Genomic DNA, 20,611 nt, shown 5'->3' with positions numbered 1-20,611 from the left:
AACAGCAGCAGAACCGTACCCAGTAGGCTACCTGCCACTTCCTCATTCATGATCGCTTTTGCAATGCTCAGTCACCTTTGAGCACTTCTGGGAAGCCTTGTCTGCCCACTGAATGATCAGCAGCGGCTGGCTAGTCCCAGCAGAGATTGCACATTAAAGCAGCCACTGTTCTGCCATGCCAGAAGTTTCACAAAGCCACTTTTCTGTGCTAAGTGCTTGCTGAGCACCCTACATATGTCAAGTGCTTGTTTGATCAAGACTGGAATCAGGAAATTAATTATCCATTGTTTTGCGATTTGAGGACATTGACGCTGCTTATATAATAAAAACAAGAGTTCCCAAATTATTTAAGAGTTAATGAATTTAATTTAATGAAATGATGCTGAATTATTAAATATATGTCTGGCAACACCCTCTTTGTGCACTTCTGCCACATCCACTTTGGCATGCAGTCCCCAGGGAGATGGCCAGGGGACAATGTCGGCCTCAGACCAAAAACGGTTAGCTAGCCCTAATTTGGATGCAGCTCCTCTGCATACTTCCAGTCTGAGCTCACTTTTGGTGCAACCTTTCATTGAACATTCCTCCTGGTTTGTTGGCACAAAGTTTACATGACATGACCTATTTATCTAGCATTCAGTTGGATTTGTTTATGGGGAGTTTATGTGCAGACCCTTCAAGTGTCCCTATTTTTCAGGGACAGTCCCGGATTTAGAGAAGCCGTCCTGGTTTCTGATTTGATCCCCAAATGTCCCGCTTATCCTTTGGACATCCCTATTTTCATCGGCGAAACGTTGGAGGGTACGGCATTGTGTAACCCCAGAGCCCAGGAGGTAAGTAACTTGCAACCTTTAGAAGGCACCTGAAGGCAGCCCTTATGTTAGAAGCCACCCGGAGTGACTCTGGCAGCTGAGTCAGATGGGTGGGGTACAAATAATAACATTATTATTATTATTATTATTATTATTATTATTATTATTATTATTGAATAGGATGTCCCTATTTTCATCGGAGAAATGTTGGAGTGTGTGCATGTGATGTTGGATCCAGCAATCATTACCCTACATCCACTGTCTACAAGTTGGGTCAGGGCAGCCCACCATGCCACTTCAGTTGAGCTGGCTGTCTAGCAATGACTGACTAGGGGGCAACCTGGATGTAGCTGTGCTGAGGAGAGCTGTGGATCCACTTGGTGCACCTGAACTAGCCAACGCCACCCTGGGGCTGGCCTTGTGCGGAGATGTGCAGGTCGGGGCAGTGCCAGCATCATTAGCAGGGCAGCACCAGCCACTGCACATATGCAAAGCAGACCCAGAACTCCACTCAGCACAGCCACCAAACCGGAGCATCCACTGTGGGCTTAGCTGTGTCATTAAGCCCTCCCAGGGAATCCATTGTTTGCTTTGCCATGCATGCCAGGAGCAGATGCCAGGCCTATTAAATCCCATTAGGAGTAAACGTGCATAGGATTGCACTTCATGCTAAAGTCTATGGCGCTGCATTGATTGATTGATTGATTGATTGATTGACTGACTGACAGGCAGACATGGAAGAGGAGCCACAGAAGAAACCTTTCGAATTTAGGAGAGATTGGATTATAGTTTCTCTGTGCCTATAAAATCAACGTGCATGGATTGTTAGTGTGCAGGACAGCAGGCCTTGGACAGCAGGTGACACGTGTGCTTGCACAAAGCAGGTTATAAACATACTTAGTGTGGCTGACACTGACACTGGCATCTCTCTTGCACATCCTCAGATGAGAAAGAAGCCAGCCAGCCCTGTTTTATGGCTACAAATAATAACCCCTCACAATGTCCACAGTGCACCGTCACTACCATCCAAAGGGCTGGGCAAGCATTCTGTTGCATTGCTCCTCCTAGGAATTATAATTTGGTTTCACATGCCCTGCACTTACCCAGAAGCAGCACCTATGCTAAAGAGCTGCTTGAAAATTCCCTGCTGCCACCAAACTAAGGATGGAATTATCTGAAAATCTCAATGTCAAGTTTATCCGCCATATTTTTCCCCCTAATTCCTGCCTCACTCGTTCTCAAGGAGAAGTTTACTGGTTCTATTAAAAACACAAACAATTCTTGCACAGTCTACACACACACACACGAATAATATTACTAGGGGCTGCCAACCCGGCTTGCTCTATTCACCAACCCACCAATACCTTTGCCAACCCTCTTCCCCCACACCCAGCCAACCCCTTCTCGTTTCCCAACTGGGTAGGCAAATGAGCAGGGTGGGGCTAGATGTGTTTGATTTGCCAAGATGCTATAAACTATATTAACATACCCGCCTACATTTCTCTGATGAAAATAGGGGCATCCTATTCAACAATAACAGTAATAATAATAATGTGTTTCCAACATAAATATAAATATAATAAAACATTAAACATGAAAACAATTCCTTGTAAAGGACTGCCTTCAGATGTCTTCTAAAGATTTTATAGTTACTTGTCTCCTTGGCCCAGGGGTTGCATAACTCCATACCTTCCAATGTTTCTCCAATGAAAAAGCCACTTCCGCAATAAACAAGGAGGTGGGGTTGCGGGCGTCACGCCCCTTCCCCACATTTGCGGGGGCTGACTCCAGCCCCCGCAATACCTAAGGGAATCCCCGCCCGTGGGCCTCGGCTATTTAAACCTGCTGCAGCCGAGGCTCCTCCTCTTTTCCTCCACTGCTGCAGCTGACCCGGTTTTCCCGCCCATCCCACCCCTTTTTAGGATAGGTTCTCTGACGTTGCTATGAACTCCGGTTGGTCGCCGTCAAGGGGCGTGGTAGGAATTTTCCCAAATGGCAGATTGGCTCCAGCCATTTGGTTTTCGCCTACCTCGTAGAAACCGTCACAACTCCTCGGTATTGGCGGTTAGGCATTGGTAGGGGTACTGTCCTATTGTTATGCAAATGAAGGGGGGAGGTGCGCCATCACCTTCCCCCAAGCAAGGGTAGTCTGGTAAAGGATTCCAGGGGGCGTGGCCTTGTCCTAAGCCTAAGGAGGTGTGGGCCCACAGCACGCCCCCACCGCAGTGACGCCCGGGGGAGGTCCTAGTTGACGTGCCTCAGCAGGACTCCTCCCTCTGGTGATTAACCCTTCCAGCCTCTAGCCGGTTAGTAGTTAGGACCAATGCCTAAGCCAATACCGCTCAATTCCTGTAATCAATAAAGCTGTGGCCTAATTTGACCCATTAACCTGAATTCTTGTGTCCTGTGTCTTTATTTCCTCAGGGGGAGGCGGGAACTCGCCACGCAATAGGAATAGCCTACCATACCCTCCAACATTTCACCAATTAAAATAGGGATGTCCTAAGGGAAAACAGGACATTCCAGGATAAAATCAAAAGCTGAGACAGCTTCTGTAAATCCAGGGCTGTGCCTGGAAAATAGGGACACTTGGAGAGTCTATATTAATGTCAACAGAGAATTGCCAACATGTTCATCTCCCGCCACCCATTTATCTTCAGCATAATAGGGGCATCTCTTACGTAAGTTATCATTTTGTAATAAACCCTGTTGGAAATTACCTTCCAACCTTTCAGTAGCATGACTCAACAGAAGTTACATGTTTAGGGTGTGAGGTTAAAAGCCTCTGTGTACTTAAGTAGGCTTCAAGTGAGGTTGTCAGTCTGTAATAACCCCTCTTAATAAACAACCAGTGCAATGGCCAGGGAACTGTTGCCTAGGGACTTGGTGCAGGTACCACTCCAACCAGCTAGCTCCTCACACACAAAGTGGCTCAGAAGAGTGACGCATGCAAGGGAACGCAGGTCCCTGCCTGCAATTAGAAAAAGTGGCGGCTTGCCATTTTCCTGTTCAAAAAGAGAGGGAGCAAAGCACATTACTACTACATAAGTAGGCTGTTCAGATGAGCGGATAGTTATGCAGTCAAAGCTTGCTGCACTAACATCTGTCCTGGCAGTATTATTATTATTATTATTATTATTATTATTATTATTATTAAACTAATAGCCACTCTGATTTTTACAGTTCTCATGCTGTTGCTTATTGCTTGTTCTTATTAACTGGACTGCATTAAACAACTGTCACTTTTTTGCATTATTGTATTCAGTGCATTGTTGGGAAATGTCCTAGAAGCACATAAACGTCTACAAACTGGACAGATAAATAAACTGTCTTACAGCCCGCGTCCTGGAAGTGGTGTTGGTGGCGGCGGGATGAGAGGATCTACAAAGAAATGGAGCGGCTGGGTGGAAGCGCTCCCGGAAACGTGCCACTGCGCCCCTCAGATGGAGACCGGCGGCAGCAAGAAGAGATCAGGGGAGCCGGCTCTGCCATGGCCTAGCAGTGCGACGCGGTGGAGTGTCTCTACTGCGACAAGGTCTCCAAGTACGAGAAGCTGGCCAAGATTGGGCAAGGTCTTCAAAGCAAAACATCGTCAAACAGGCAAAATTGTATTGAAAAAAGTGTTGATGGAGAATGAAAAAGACGGGTTCCCCATCACAGCCCAACGGGAGATCAAAATCCTCCAGCTATTCATGCATGAAAACGTTGTGAATCTCATTGAGATCTGCAGGACCAAAGCCTCTCCGTACAACTGCTGCCAGGGCAGCATCTACCTGGTATTTGACTTCTGCGAGCATGACCTGGTTGGACTCCTTAGCAATGCCCATGTCAAGTTTACACTTTCGGAGATCAAGAAAGTCATTCAATTGCTCCTGAACGGCCTGTACTACATCCACCGGAATAAGATCTTGCATCGGGACATGAAAGCAGCCAACATGCTTATCACCCGCGATGGTGTTCTGAAGCTGGCCAACTTTGGCCAGCCCAATCACTAAACTAGCAGGGTGGTGACTTTGTGGTATCGTCCTCCGAAGCTGCTTTTGGGGGAACGAGATTATGGACCACCCATTGACGTCTGGGGCGCAGGATGCATAATCGCAGAGTTGTGGACCCGAAGCCCCATCATGCAGGGAAACACAGAACAGCACCAGCTCACTCTCATCAGCCAGCTTTGTAGATGCATCACCCCGGAGGTATGGCCAAGCATGGATAAGTACAAACTGTATGAGAAGGTGGACTTGCCGAAAGGGCAAAAGCACAAGGTGAAGGAGAGGCTAAAGGTGTACGTCAAAGACCCATATGCTCTGGATCTCATAGACAAGCTGCTGGTCCTGGATCCTGCCCAAAGGATAGATAGCGATGACACCCTGAATCACGACTTCTTCTGGTCCGACCCTATGCCTTCTGATCTCAAAAACATGCTCTCCACCCATAACCAATCCATGTTCGAGTACCTGGCTCCTTGCAGGAGGAGGGGTGGACATGTGCCACAGCAACCTGCCAATCAGGGCAGGAATCCAGTGGTGACCAATCAGACAGAGTTCGACAGAGTGTTCTGATGGCTGTGGACCAAAAACAAGAATGGAGTACTGGTTTCCAATGGAATAACGAAAACGATTTGTTTCAGCTGTTGTTGTTTTTTACTGTTGCAAAGCAAAACAAAATGAACAAAACAAAAATTGGTGGGAAGAGAACAAAACACCTGCGGGTCTGTGTATTAAGAGCTGCAGGGCTAGATTAAACACTGTCTGGAAAGGTGTGTAGAGTTCTGCCTACCTGGGCTATCACAGACCAAACTGCAGCTTTTCTGCGCTTGTTGATTTCTGAGGTACTGAAACAATCTTGGTGAACTGTTTTTCGGGGTTGTTGTTTTTAATTCATTGCTTGTATGAAGTTGCACTGCTAGGAAAGTGTGTATCTGGTGTGCAGGAGGATGGAGCAGACTGGGCAGGGTCTTGTGTCCAAGAATGGCTGCTGACTTTGAATCATACCGTGTGGCCTGTCCACTTCTGTCAGCAAGTTCCACACACGTGTTGCTGCAGTGGGTTTGTAGCAGTGGTCTCCAAGATTCTGAGAAAACCCATATTGTGAGAAACAGTTTGTCATGTACTCAATTGCAGCTACAGGCCATGGACAGTTGCGAGAAGACTTATTTTTTTTGTACTAACCAGTGACGGTAAAGCTCCCTTTATCTTATCTGTGGAATGTTGCTTAGAAGAACCAAGAAAGTCTGTTCGGAACAATAGTGAAGGCCATGAAAGAATGATTGAGCTTATGTGATAAAGGGGGAAGTTAACCTTAAAAGGAGTGAGGAAGGATGTGGTTTAACAATTAGCTAATGAATATGTAATGCTTCATGTATGTCAGCCAAAAATAAAGTATATAAGCCTCTGGGCAACCATGGCAAGGCACTCAGCTTTTGGAAGTATCCTCTGAGTATCCACTGCTTGCTGTCAGCAAACAATAAATTTACTTTCCTTTTCTCTGTTGCTGCATTTTGAAGTTTTCATTCAGTCTGCAGAGTCTTGCAACAGGTTGGTTAGGGTGGCCAGGAAGCAAGCTGCAGATCTCCCAGGCTTTGGTAACAGAGGTAGCCTTCCCATGGTGGGTGAGAAGAATGTGGCCATCTAACCAGTGTTTCTTGGATTTAGGTCCCCAGCTGTTCGACTACAAGTCCCACCATGCCTGGCCACTGGTTCTGCTAGCTATGGATGATGGGAGTTATAGTCTAGCAGCTGGTGGCCAAGGTTTGAGAAACACTGAATTCTTATATTTTTGCTGCACCACTATATAGCTCTGCCATGGATTTTGTAGACTTCAAGCTTCTTAAAAAAAAAAAAATCCCAACAGCACAGTAAATGCTCACTTACTTGGACCTAACAAGGCAAGAGGTCTGATGACTTTCCATTCTGGGTATGGGTGGGATACTTATCTGTATTACACTTTTATCATGTTCTGGTCTTTTTCTGAATAGCTCAACTGTAATAAAAGGTATTTGCATACACACACACACACTGTCTTACAAACTGGACAGAGAAACAAACTGCCTTGTTGTTATTACTTGTATACTGTACTCCACTTTCCAATTAACATTTCTCTATGTAGTGTAGGACGACGATGATTCACTTTTTAAAAAACCTACAGGGTTGGCCCAATATACACTATACAGTTGAATCAATTATATTCATCACAACAGATTATATGGGTATACATAACTGACACAAGAAAAGGGGCAGTTAAATTTCAGGCTGGCAGCTTAAAATAATAGTGCGGCAGTTGGAAACAGAACATACCAATTTAACATCAACTTAAAACATGGTCACTTCAAATGTTTTTTTAAAAAAAGGTAAACAAAGCCCCCCCCCCCCCCAGTTAGCAACAAGAAGTAAAAAAGCACTAAAAAATAAAGGTCTGGCTTCGGGCCTAGCATATGAACTGGGCACTAAGCAAGAGTCCCAGTTGCAAGTACTGAGAAGCCCCATTCACCTTACCATCACATACACAGTGGTGCCATTTAGTACTTTGCAGCAGAAGTCCAAGGCCTCACCAAGTGCAGGCAGAGCTCCCCAATGCAGCCAGGCTGGCCGGCTGACAGTTTGTGTGACTGTGACACATTCGGCTTCTGAAACTTCCATTATAGTGGTACCTCAGCTTAAGTACTTAATTCGTTCCGGAGGTCCGTTCTTAACCTGAAACTGTTCTTAACCTGAAGCACCACTTTAGCTAATGGGGCCTCCCACTGTCGCCGCACCGCCAGAGCACGATTTCTGTTCTCATCCAGAAGCAAAGTTCTTAACCTGAAGCACTATTTCTGGGTTAGCAGAGTCTGTAACCTGAAGCGTATGTAACCCGATGTACCACTGTATAATAAAAACCAGATGCTGAGCCAGTGAAAGGGTATTGACTACCAGGAGTAGGTATTGGGCTTAATCTGTGCATGATTTGGAATTTGCATCTATTTAGCTTAGAGACTACCTCCATCCATACTTTACGCACCACAGGAGGAACAGCAGTGTAGTGTTAACAAGACAGGTATGGTATGTCATCCTATAAGCAGCCTGCAGAAGGACATTCTCTTCAGAGGACTCCAAGCCTGACTCAGGTTATGAAACGTTTAGTTTATGCAGGCGTTCAGGTGATGCATCCCTAGTGATTTTTATGGTTTTAAGCTTGCAGTTTTAAGCATGTCTGTGTGTATGTATGCGTTATTAAATCTGTTTATTTTGTACATGGAGAGCTTTGGGCAATGGGTGCTTTCATTTAAAAAAAAAATCACAATGGGCATAATCCATGCATAAAACCCTCCCATTGAAATTGATGGGACTGAAAACACCTATTTGAGGCAAATTTTGTACCTCTTTTATAAGACTAATAATCAAATTTATTCCAGTCATTTATAATGTTGATTTAAAAAAAATCAATCAATCAAAATTTCAACATCAAATAAACAGAAACATACAAAATGTTTTTCTTTTCTGGCTTATACACATGCACACAAAAAGAGAAAGAGAGAAAGAGAAAGAGCATGAATGAGAGAGATCAATCAGTTGAAACTGAATTTTATGCATCCCATGTTTGCATATTTTTGTATCATCTACACAACACTGCCCTCATCCAAATGTCAGTCGGTATTTTCTTCCCATTCCTCAGACAGGAAAAATATGTCATTTGTTATCCACAATCACTGCTGCTGTGGATGTTCCTTGGCACTTTTTTGCAGTGGGTGGTTTGTCGTGTGTGGCGACCAGTTATACTGCTTTCAGTGCTCTCTATTGCCACACCCCCGACTTCCTCAGCTGAGCACAATGAAACCGTTTTGTTTCTGTGGCCTACACAATAAGAGTGTGCCTATTTCCTCTGGCTGCTGAAGGCATGCTCCCGGTGCACATATATATATTTGTTTTTAATGCACCATCCTTGCCCGAAACTACACCTGCACAAAACACCAGCATTAAAAATAATATAGAAGCATAGAATTGTAGAGTTGGAAGTGATCCCAATGGCCATGTAGTCCAACCTGCTGCAGTGCAGATAACTCAACATGTGGTTCCTCATCCAATTTGAAATCATATTGGACCCTGCTTAGCTTTGCAAATGCGCTAGCCGTTTTGTTGCTGCACCACTAGGAGATAATTTGGACTGTCATCCTCTCTTGGCTGTCACCCAACACACACAGTTAGAGGCTCTTACTTGTAACAATACAGGCTCAGCAGCAGACACCGTTCTCAGGAGTCACGATTCAGGAGCAGGACAAGAAGTTCAGAACTGGATGGAAGTGATGAAGATGTCCCAGCAAGTTTTCCCACACCTCCTGCCAAAATTTCAAAGATGAGGCATGGTACACTAACTCACAAGGCTCCAACAATTTTGCCTGCCCCACCACCGCTGCTTCCTCCTCTTCCATCAGAGCCTGTCAGCCCAAACCTAAGAGCACTGTGGGGCTCAAGACTTAACCTGAATAACAACTATGGCAAGTGGAAAGGGAGAGAGTCCAGGTGACATGAGCTCATGCCACGGACCCCCCTCCCCTCCGGTTCTACAATATGCATGAGCATGATAAGTGAGGGAGATTCACTGTGCAGATATGATATACTGTTATATCAAATTTGCAGATGACACCAAACTGGGAGGGGTGGCTAACACCCCAGAGGACAGGATCATACTTCAAAACGACCTTGACAGATTAGAGAACTGGGCCAAAACAAACAAGATGAATTTTAACAGGGAGAAATGTAAAGTATTGCACTTGGGCAAAAAAAATGAGAGGCACAAATACAAGATGGGTGACACCTGGCTTGAGAGCACTACATGTGAAAAGGATCTAGGAGTCTTGGTTGACCACAAACTTGACATGAGCCAACAGTGTGACGCGGCAGCTAAAAAAGCCAATGCAATTCTGGGCTGCATCAATAGGAGTATAGCATCTAGATCAAGGGAAGTAATAGTGCCACTGTATTCTGCTCTGGTCAGACCTCACCTGGAGTACTGTGTCCAGTTCTGGGCACCACAGTTCAAGAAGGACATTGACAAACTGGAACGTGTCCAGAGGAGGGCAACCAAAATGGTCAAAGGCCTGGAAACGATGCCTTATGAGGAAAGGCTAAGGGAGCTGGGCATGTTTAGCCTGGAGAAGAGGAGATTAAGGGGTGATATGATAGCCATGTTCAAATATATAAAAGGATGTCACATAGAGGAGGGAGAAAGGTTGTTTTCTGCTGCTCCAGAGAAGCGGACACGGAGCAATGGATCCAAACTACAAGAAAGAAGATTCCACCTAAACATTAGGAAGAACTTCCTGACAGTAAGAGCTGTTCGACAGTGGAATTTGCTGCCAAGGAGTGTGGTGGAGTCTCCTTCTTTGGAGGTCTTTAAGCAGAGGCTTGACAACCATATGTCAGGAGTTCTCTGATGGTGTTTCCTGCTTGGCAGGGGGTTGGACTCGATGGCCGTTGTGGTCTCTTCCAACTCTATGATTCTATGATTCTATGATTCTATATGATGTAGCATAGATAGATAGATAGATAGATAGATAGATAGATAGATGGATAGATAGATAGATAGATAGATAGATAGATAGATAGAGGAGAGAGACAGATACTCAATATACCAGTTTAGTGCAAATTGCTTCTCTGCAAAAAAAAAAAAAAAAGGTCTGTATTAAAATTTTGAGCAAATATTGATCCATCAGGATATGGTCAGGATTTGGTAGCCTTCCACTCACTCAGATCGCATCATGTTAAATTCAGACTCCTGTCTCTCGTCACAAAAAAACTCCCTCCCTTACCTCCTTGACTTACAGCTGTTCAGAACACTGGCGATTTCACTTTTTGTGTTGGCGAAAGAAGAAACAAAGCCGAAGGAAAAAGACCCCAAAACAGCCACTTGATTTTTGTGTGCTTGGGGAGTGAAATGGCCTGGGAATGAGCTTGATAGCAGCTTAAGAGAGACTTTGCAGGGGTGAAACACGGCGGGTGGGGGGGGGAGAGAACAATATTGGGTCCGTTTTAAACTGCTGTGTAGACAGACCAAGCCTGGATAGAGCCCACTGGTGTGGACTGCAAGCAATGCATATAGTGTCTAAAAACCCTGGAGTGTGTGTGTGGACACTTGCAAGCCAATAGTTCACACACATGAAACAATTCTGAACCACCTGTTTGCAAGATTACAAGCATCCCTGAAGCTGAAAGAAAGATTGATTCCAACCTGTTTATAAAGCTTCCGTCCTGATTTCTTTGTACAAAGGTTGTATAACTTACCATCAATTGATGGCTATGCCATGCTTTCTTGTGCCATTGCAAGCAATCATTATCCCACACATTCCAGCACATTTTCCCACCACTTTCCTTACCACAAAAAGTCTATTAAAAGAAAAGGTGGATTTGTTGTGCAAGAGAGCCAAATCCACTTTAATTGTGCAATGTGAATTTTCTCGTTTGCTATTGGATCCCACCTACAAACTAGCAACGGTCTGAAAACAGCTAAATCAGCTCATGTGTCCAGTGTCATGTATACACATCTCCATCTTGCATTGTAAATTAAGATGCTAATTCTATGAATGCTTATGTTTAATTATTCATAGGACACTTAAACTTATAATTGACATGTTACAAAAATAAAAACAGGCCCTGCCTGTAGGCGTTCAACTGGAAATCAACCTGTGCAGTCAAAGTGCTTTTTTAAACTTCAATTGATTTCAGTGGTAGAGAATTAAGCATGGGCTTAACTTCTGTGGATCATGCACTTAGTAAATATCATCTCAGAAAAGGCCCTCCTGCAGTGCAGTGAGGCTTAAATTCTGAGTAAACATACATACAGGATGCATATGATGTAATGTTTAGTGTCTCCCAGCTCAATATGTTTTAATAAATGCTGTGTGGTGCCATAGGGATTGATCATCAGCTCTTATTGCCTCACTTATATTACGGGAGAATCCTGTAAGGAATGAACACTGTCCAGAAGAGGAGATCTATTGCGGAATAAATTACACCAGGGTTTAGCCAGTCATCACCTCCTCTGCCCCTATTTGTCAACTCCTTTCAATGATGCCGGAGAGAAAATCCCATGTCCCTCTCACCTTTCCTCATTCCTCTGGGCCCTTTTCCCACGCCCAGCAAATCATTCCAAAACATTTCCAACAGCATTCCACCACATCCTTTTTCTTATTAGTGCATATTTAAATTTAATTGTTCTCAACAGTGATTTCCCATGAAAACATGTTTTAGCACCCCCCCCCGGTAGCTTTTCTTTTTCGCTTTCTAAAATCACCATAGGTAAAGGTAAAGGGACCCCTGACCATTAGGTCCAGTCATGACCGACTCTGGGGCTGCGGCGCTCATCTCGCTTTATTGGCCGAGGGAGCCGGCGTACAGCTTCCAGGTCATGTGGCCAGCATGACTAAGCTGCTTCTGACGAACCAGAGCAGCCCACGGAAACGCTGTTTACCTTCCCGCTGGAGCGGTACCTATTTATCTACTTACATTTTTATGTGCTTGCGAACTGCTAGGTTGGCAGGAGCAGGGACCGAGCAATGGGAGCTCACCCCGTCGCGGGGATTCGAACCACGACCTTCTGATCGTCAAGTCCTAGGCTCTGTGGTTTAACCTACAGCGCTACCCGCATCCCTTAAAATTACCATGGTGGTGCTCAAATCTAGTGCCCCTTCAGACATTCTGGTTTCCAACACCCATCAGTTGTGTGACCAGCACAGGGAATGGGAAAGGATTTGGGGAGTTGTAGTCTGGACCAAAACCCCCGTTCAAGGAAGGATTAACTAGGACTGGGACCCCCAATGGTGGCATCCATGGGCATCAGGTTCTCCATCCCCTTGGTGCCTAACAAGGCACCCCTCTCTTTTTTTTAACTTGGAGGTTGGGGGAGACAACCATTTGGGCCAAAACGAATTTCAACAGATGTACTGCTAAGTTAATAATGCAAAGGGCTGCCCTGTACGCCTGCTATTGAGCAAGAATTTTGCTAGTTCAGTAGGCAAACAGGGTAAAAGGGAAATTAAGAAGGTAATGAAATGTTTTTCTTCTGGCTTTTGTGAATGAGGCACACAATTTCGAAATGATTCTCTAGAAGGAGCCAAATTTAAATATGTCCTTACCTGCTCAAAATGTCCCCAAGCAACTACTCAGAATTGCTTTTTTTAAAAAAAATAGAAATGTGTAACTTGCGGTTTCTCTGCATTCTTTCCTTACTTTTCTGTGTTTTGAAGAGGTTGTTTGAGCAATTCCCACTGGCACAGAACCCACATCGTGAATGCTGTACTTTCTACCACGTCAGAGTAATGGTTCAGGCCTGGTCTACACCTTGTAAAAACTGAGGTGCTGACAGTCGTATACTGATAAAAGTTATTTGGGTGCCAGCAGAAAATGGCTGCCATGGACAGTAAGAGAGACAGAGACAGAGACAGAGAGACTGACTGACAGACTGACTGACTGACTGACTGGCTGGCTGGTACTCCGTGTTGTTGAGTACTGTAACAGAAAAAAGCCCTGACATTATTTTTAAAAACAGCCTGTTCTTGAATCCTGATTCTATCTTCTGAGGTATTAGCCACCCCTCCCAGTTTGGTGTCATCTGCAGTTTTAATGAGTATTCCCTCAATTCCTTCATCCAAATCATTTATAAAAATGTTGGACAGCACCAAGCCCAGAACAGGAACCAGTAGCACCCCACATATAGGGCCTTGGTACAGTTTACCAGGATAATAGAACCATAGAATTGCAGAATTGGAAGGGACCCTGAGGGTCATCCAGTCCAACCCCCTGCAATGCAGGAATCCTACTCACAGCCATGTCTTGGTGGGCTCAAACCACCAGCCTTCTAGTTAACAGCCAGACACACTGACCCATTGCACCACAGGCTCCCTTAATGTGTGTGAAGAACTTTGAACACTCAAAAAATTTAGTTGTTTCTGTTTTAACTATTTGCGTTTTTATCTTGTATTTTAATCTTTTGATGAAGGGTGGTATATAAATCTAAAAAAAGAAAGAAAAGTGTTATATAAATTTCAGTGGTTTGTACTGGTAGCAGAGAACACACGAACCCTCCAAGAGCTTATGTCATCAAAGGACCATACAAAGAGAATAAATCAACAAATTATTACTACCACTATCCTTTTGGGTCTTTGGACTGCAATAAAGAATTGACTGATACTACTGCTATGATCATGTAGGCTTAGCACTTTTCATTTTAGAAACAGAATACTACTTTGCAGTGCTTTTTTAAAAAAAATGTTTAGGGGTACTCTCATTTTGACTCAAGGAAATCACCATTTTATAGTTCAAATTGGGGAAAATAAATACAGTAAATGGACAAAAGTACAAAGATTCGCAAAATGTTAATGGGTATGCATACCCCTGCATACCTCCAGAAAAAAACACTGCTACTTTGTAACCCTCAAAAGGTAACGTGGAAAGCAGTCCGTCTTTTGTCCTCCTCGCCCCCTCCAGTTAAATTCTTTAAAATGAGATACTGGAGCTGAAGCCATCTATACATGAGTAACATGTAGTTGTGCACACACATGCACATTCAGAGGGTGTTCACATACCCAAGAATCCTGGGATCTGTAGTTTGCTAAGGGTGCTGGGAAATATAGTTTTGTGTGTGGGTGTGAACTGCAGTTCTCAGAATTATTTGAGGGCAGTGATTTAAATGTATGGGATCTATGCAGCCTCAAATGTGTGTGGGCTGGTCAGGTATGATATTGTAGTTGGTCATGCTGTTATTTTCTTCGTTGTGGCCAAACCCGGGAATGCAGGTAAGCCTGGCCCAGCTCAAGCTTCCTACTGACCTCTAGCGGTATAAAGAAGCAAGAACAAATGGAACTGAAGCAAGCCACAACCTTGCGTTTTAAGTGCAGAGACAGGGGACCTGGGGCCTTCCCCTACAGCTCCCATTATTTTGACTATTGGCCATGCTGGTGGAGGCTGATGGGCATTGGAGTGCAACAACATCTGGAGGGCCACAGGTTCCCCACCCTGGTTGAAAGTGTATTTTCCAGTTCTCACTGCATATGGGGGCAGGATAGGATAGGACTGGGCAAGATCTGTGGCTGGGAAGATTTTGCAGAGGACATTTGCGGTGGCACGCACTTTCCCAGCTGGTGCTCAGAGGAAATGCATGCCCAAGTAGCAAAACAAAAAGGGCTGTTTTTGCTGTGTGTGGTTCCTTGTTGCCTGAAATGCACTCTCCAGAAGCCTTTTGCTTTAATCAATGGGAGATTATCATATCGACAGAGAAATTCCCTTTTGTTGCAAAGCCAGCTCCTTGCCATTTGGGCTTCAGCTCAACTTTAAACAATAAAGAGTAAATATTGGCTCTAGTTTCACATAGTTGTTAAAAGGTGGCTGTTTTCAGCGGCCCTCCAGAGGCTGTTTAATTGAGTCCAACAATACCCAGAGAGCTGCAAAGTCATCCACCCAGATGTAGAGTTTCTCTACTGCCGCTGCCCCCCCCCTGAAAAACTGAAATTAGTAATAGGGTTTTATTATTTATTCATTAATAGATTTGTACCCCACTTATCCATGGAGGCCATATATTCAAAATGGCTAACAAGAAAATCCAAAAACCTATCATAAAAACATCCAATATAATTTCAAATGGAGCTTGCTCTTATTTGGATTCCACCTGGCTGAAATCGTTTCAGTTCAAGTCAATCAAATTTCTATAACCAGTTCAGCACAAAATAGAAGAAAATAAAATGATGCTTAATTTCTTATAGGTGAGTAATACCCATTTCAGAGTCAGAGCAGAACAAGATGACCTAGTGACAGAAGCCAGTGTGTTTTAACATTACTTTCTACAATAAATCTGATCTGCTCCAGGGTGAAGTTCCCTTTGCATCAATGGGCAGAGTTCTTATCTAGACACCACACAGAAAAGCAGTAAGTACTTTATTTCACAATTCCTTCCCCCCTCCCCTCTCCATTTCAGTGTAGAAGGAAGATGGGAGAGAATTCTCAACTGGTTTGCCCAATCACAGCCAACTTGCACCAACTAGGAGTTCTGCAGGTCATGGAAAGGGGTGGGGCTGTGGTTCAGGAGGCAGGGAATCTCATCAGGATTAAAAGTGCTATATAGAAGCACCTGCCAGAGTCATTCTGCTCTCAGTTGCCCAGTGCTGCATCATCAAACAGCTTCCCGGATCGTCTACTCAGCCTGGATTGAAGACAAACACCTGTGCTTTCTTCTTATCCCACTTACTACCTGATACGCCTACTGCAAGCAACAGACCTCGGTACATCACTTCTGTAGGGATAACCAGCACGCATCAGGGGAACATAAAGAAGAGTGATGATGGAGCAAGGTAAGTGAAGCAGGATAACTTCTTTATTGCCTTTTTTTTTTAAAGTGGAGCTTGGAATATGCAAGATCAAAAGAGTTCTGGCATGCTGAAGTTTACCATTAAATAATGTACTGCTTGCGTTTTAAAGGGTTTCCCCTTCTTCTGCCTTCTCTTGCTGATGAGACTGGAAAATATGGGATGTTAAATAGGTTCTGAGCTACTAGTATTTGGTTTAGCTTGTTGATGGTATTCCTGTGCCTTCCTCTGCCGCCTCCTGAAAGTTGTTGTCGTTCTCGTTTGAAGTCTCTCTGTGCTTTTTTGTGCCTTACCCATCTTTGAACTCTAGGAGTGAATGAGTAACATAACCAGAATTCTGCCTTGGTCCTCATCACACAGGAAGATCACTGGGCATTAGTAGTGGCTGTGCAGCAAAACAGTCATCCAGCTAATTTGTCACATGTACAAGTTGGGTTTCACCCTGAAATAATGTGCCACAGAAGTCAATAGTTCATCTCTTTAACTGGTTGAAACTTGATCTAAGTGCATGTTGGAGCCATCAGACATTTCCAGGACACAGGCATGGGGTGGTCAGTTAGTTTCTGTTCAAAAAAACATGAACTGAAAGTATCAGACAGATATCTGTCTGGGATTGTAGACCAGGTGGAGGTGATGTGATTGATAGGTTGTCAGTGGCACATGCACTTATTTCCCACCCCACTCCTCCTCCTATTGCCTCTGGTCAAAGATGTTCAGTAGGGCTTTGAAATGCTGAAAGCTCATTTGGCCAGAGGCAATAGCGGTGTCAGTGCCAGCTCCAGGTTTGGCCAAGATGCCTTCAGCCAACCTTTCTCTTTTCTTCTCTGAGTTGACCCACCTTTAAACATCTCTGCCCTTTTGCTTGTCCTCACCCTCTGGACTCAAGAGAAATGGTTGCTGCTTCATTCCTGCTGCTTAAATATCCAAAGAGGACCAATGATTAGGTAGAGCCAGAGATGAAAAAGTAGCAAGGCCAGGAGGCTCTTAGCATTGATGATGGGCTCTCTGCAGGGGTGTAGACCTTGGCAAGTGCCTGATGATGATGATGATCATGATGATATCCTGAGCCTAAATGCCAGGGAGGAAAACCAGTGAGTGCAACTGTGAGCATCAATGGTTTTACTCTGCTATCTTCAACTCTCTTTGAGGAGGACAGGAGAAGAATCTCTTGACTATCTCCATCCTGAAATATCTATAATTCTTTGTGAGCCTCCTAGGATGGTAACACAAGAAGAGGCCTTCTCTGCAGTGGCTCCCCGTCTGTGGAATGCTCTTTCCAGGGAAGTTCGTCTGGTGACTTCCTTATACACCTTTAAGCACCAGGCAAAAATGTTCCTTTTTAACCAGGCCTTTGCATGTTTTGATTGACATCCTATGCCCTTTTAAAATGGGGGGGGGGAATTGTTTTTTATATATTTTGTGGTTTTATATTTTGATTTTGTTCTGTGAACCACCCTGAGACCTCTGGGTATAGGGTGGTATACAAATTCAATAAATAAAATAAAATAAACAATAATATAAGGCCATAATAATCCATAATGTAACTGAGAGAATGGAGTCACTCTTTGAAATAGATAGCAACTTGATTCCATGGCTACAACTTCTGTCTACTCAAAATTACATGCAGAACATAGATTGGAATTTAGATCTTTATTGGATCTTAGTGTTGTGCAAGCATATTTGTCCAAAATGTCAGGCAGAGACGTTTATTGGTACTTTTTCCTTCCTTGTAGTTTATAGAGCTGTTGTATATAATTCCTTCACCATTAATGTTATGTCTGCAATCCAGCAAGTGGATTTTCAGGCTTCATTCCTCTTTGTTTCACCATACATAGGTCTTATTTTATTTTCTGCAAAGCTCTCATTTATTTCAATAGAATGTACAGTACGGGTGCTTCCAAACTACCGCTATTTTGGGATGGAATTCAGTCACAGACCAGCAATTTCAGGTTGTGCAATGGTAGTTGAGGTTAGGAATTGTGCAACAAAACTTCTTCCCAAAAAGTTCAGGCTTTTTGCTGTAAGGCAAGTGATGGGGAAATGAACCAGAAAGTGTGGGATAACACCTGTGTCTTCCAACCTCTTCGGAAACAAATCAGGATGACTGCTGAATAAATGGTTTTTGCTTGAAGAGGCCTCAATGTCATGCAGGCTTGCTTGTAGTCCACATATTTCCCTCTGGCTTTTATCCTTCCTTTCTTATTTGTCTTGCAAAGCAGACAGCTTTGAAGCCATTTAGGTAGATAACTAAGAGTGCAATAAATACCACGGGGGGGGGGGGGGGAGAGAGAGAGAGAGACTAAAAATTTTATTAGTTAGTAATACACGGAGGCATAAAAGCAGAATGGTGACCACAACTATTTTTCCCAAAGAAAGAAGAAATGGGGCAGAGGTGGGTGTGTGAAGCATTGTTGCTTGGGAGTGAAAAGTTCAAATGTTACCTTACACTCTAAGTAAGCAGCTTCAGAGCCTCGCAGCAAGATTCATAAAACTTTTAGGGGAACACCTTTCCCATAAGATGTCCTGTTTAATTTCCTTATGGGTCCCAATTTTGCAGAAAGGAAGTGGGTTATAAGTCTCCTTGATGGCTATGTCTTCCAGTTAATTATTTGGGATCCGAAATAACTAGCTTCAGTAGAAGTAAATTGCACACTAATGTTTTGAGGACGACAGCCTTGCAGATAAATCTTATGCTGCCTACAGGCAGCACTTTATTCCATTTACTCAATGTTTATTACCTGTTAATTTCTGCAGTGAGGCTGATACTGACCCAAGCAAGCATGCATAAAATTGCAGCCTTGGCTTCCTCACTGTTAAACGTTATCTCCCCATCTCAGTCAGCCAGTCTCAGGGCCCCTCCTGCCTTGTGTGTGTTTGCCTTTTTTGCTGGTGTCTTCTGTGACACGCCAGTGATGCAATAATTGTGCATTAGTGGTGGATTTACTCTGGACCATCCGCACATCATTCTGCTTTATTAGTTGCTCTGCTATGCTTCCTCTTTGTTACTGCATTATAGCCATCCGGACAGGCACTTTTGCACTACAGTGGTACCTTGGTTCTCAAACTTAATCCGTTCTGGAAGTCCGTTCCAAAACCAAAGCATTCCAAAACCAAGGCATGCTGTCCCATAGAAAGTAATGCAAAACAGATTAATCCATTCCAGACTTTTAAAAACAACCTCTAAAACACCAATTTAACATGAATTTTACTCTCTAACGAGACCGTTGATCCATAAAATGAAAGCAGTAAACAACATACTGCAGTCACACAATCAATCAATCAATCAATCAATCAGTAGCTGAACTGAGTTCCACACAGTCACAAAAAAAGGTCACAAAAACGTAAAATAAATAGCAAAAAACAGACAGACCTCAGTGTAACGCTCAAAACAGAAGTGTGGCACTCAAATCAGAAGCGTAACACTCAAAACGGAGTATGTTCAGCTTCCGGAAAAAGTTCGCAAACCGGAACACTTACCTCTAGGTTAGCACTGTTTGGTTTTGAGTACCAAGGCATTTGAGAACCAAGGTACAACTATATAGCACAATAAAAATGGGACAAAATAAATAAATAAACCAGAATCTTGTGGTATGAAAAGTTACAGGATTTCAGCAGACACGAAATGAGGCAGTATGTCCGCCCCGAAACATTTGCAGGCACAAATAGTACTGAAAGCAAGATCGCATATACATACGCCATCTGTCACGGATGCTATCGCTGAGATTCCTGCATTGCAGGGGGTTGGACTAGATGACCCTTGGGGTCACTTCCAACAACAACTGTTGCTGTTGCTGTTGCTGTTGCTGTTGTTGTTGTTGTTATACCCCGCCCACCTGGCTGGATTTCCCCAGCCACTCTGGGCAGCTTCCAGGACATATAAAAACATAACAAAACATCTGCAATACTATGATTCTACCCCAATACTATCGCAAACACAAGCACAATGAAAAGGATGTATGGAGAAGCCCTATTATCTTTTTAAAAGATTAGAAAGGACAGGATGGCACAAGATTGCACCTTAAGCTGCATGTCCAGTGACCACACTATGGGCTTGGGAAAGATGTGGGGCCATAACGTCTATCCAATTTTACATATGGTTTAACAGTTAAACTTTAACTCATCTGCTAGTGTGGACTAAAGTATATTGTCCATTGATGAGCTATGTTTGGTCTGTGTGTTGCCCAAACCCCTATGGCCACGTGAAGGTAGACCTGGGAACAAATGAGGAGGGGAGTGGCTTGATTTACCACAGGCACTTCTGCATGACCGAAAGAACTCTTGCAGAGTCTCCAGCTTGGTGCAAATACTTCCAGTTGCAATGTGTGTAATTAACTTAGAAGCACTCTCTGTTGCTAGATATCAGCAAGGGCTGAGTCACAGGGAGGAGACACCAAAATGACTAGGGTGAGCACATGCAGTGACTCTAGCTGGGATGCCAAGAGTCTATTAGTGGTTCAGGCATTTGTGTTTC

General features: G+C 43.9%; 1 protein-coding gene, 1 long non-coding RNA gene and 1 pseudogene across 5 annotated transcripts in view; 2 read left to right on the top strand and 1 right to left on the bottom strand.

Moving 5' to 3' along the window:
* Window positions 1–20,611, bottom strand: part of LOC310755465 — a 38,567-nt gene that overhangs the window by 13,418 nt on the left and 4,538 nt on the right. For 2 of the 3 annotated variants that reach the window (XR_014544374.1, XR_014544375.1), the window contains exons 2-3: window positions 9,003–9,123; window positions 3,202–3,314 (exon numbers count right to left, since the gene is read on the bottom strand). This is a non-coding gene — a long non-coding RNA (uncharacterized lncRNA). Of the gene's footprint in view, window positions 1–2,694; window positions 3,315–9,002; window positions 9,124–20,611 lie in introns of those variants that run through there. The other variant, XR_014544376.1, reaches the window with a different exon arrangement.
* Window positions 4,204–5,542, top strand: LOC310752674 (cyclin-dependent kinase 9-like; annotated as a pseudogene). Its single transcript has one exon. The product of its transcript is annotated as a cyclin-dependent kinase 9-like (transcript).
* Window positions 15,904–20,611, top strand: part of OTOP2 (otopetrin 2) — a 43,003-nt gene continuing 38,295 nt past the window's right edge. The window contains exon 1 of the mRNA XM_083598194.1: window positions 15,904–16,125. The gene's annotated coding sequence lies outside the window, so the exon portion shown is untranslated. The remainder of the gene's footprint in view (window positions 16,126–20,611) is intronic.

The sequence above is a fragment of the Podarcis filfolensis genome, assembly GCF_964270895.1.
Source record: "Podarcis filfolensis genome assembly, chromosome: 2".
Lineage (NCBI taxonomy): Eukaryota > Metazoa > Chordata > Lepidosauria > Squamata > Lacertidae > Podarcis > Podarcis filfolensis.
This window is presented reverse-complemented; position numbering and strand designations above follow the sequence as displayed.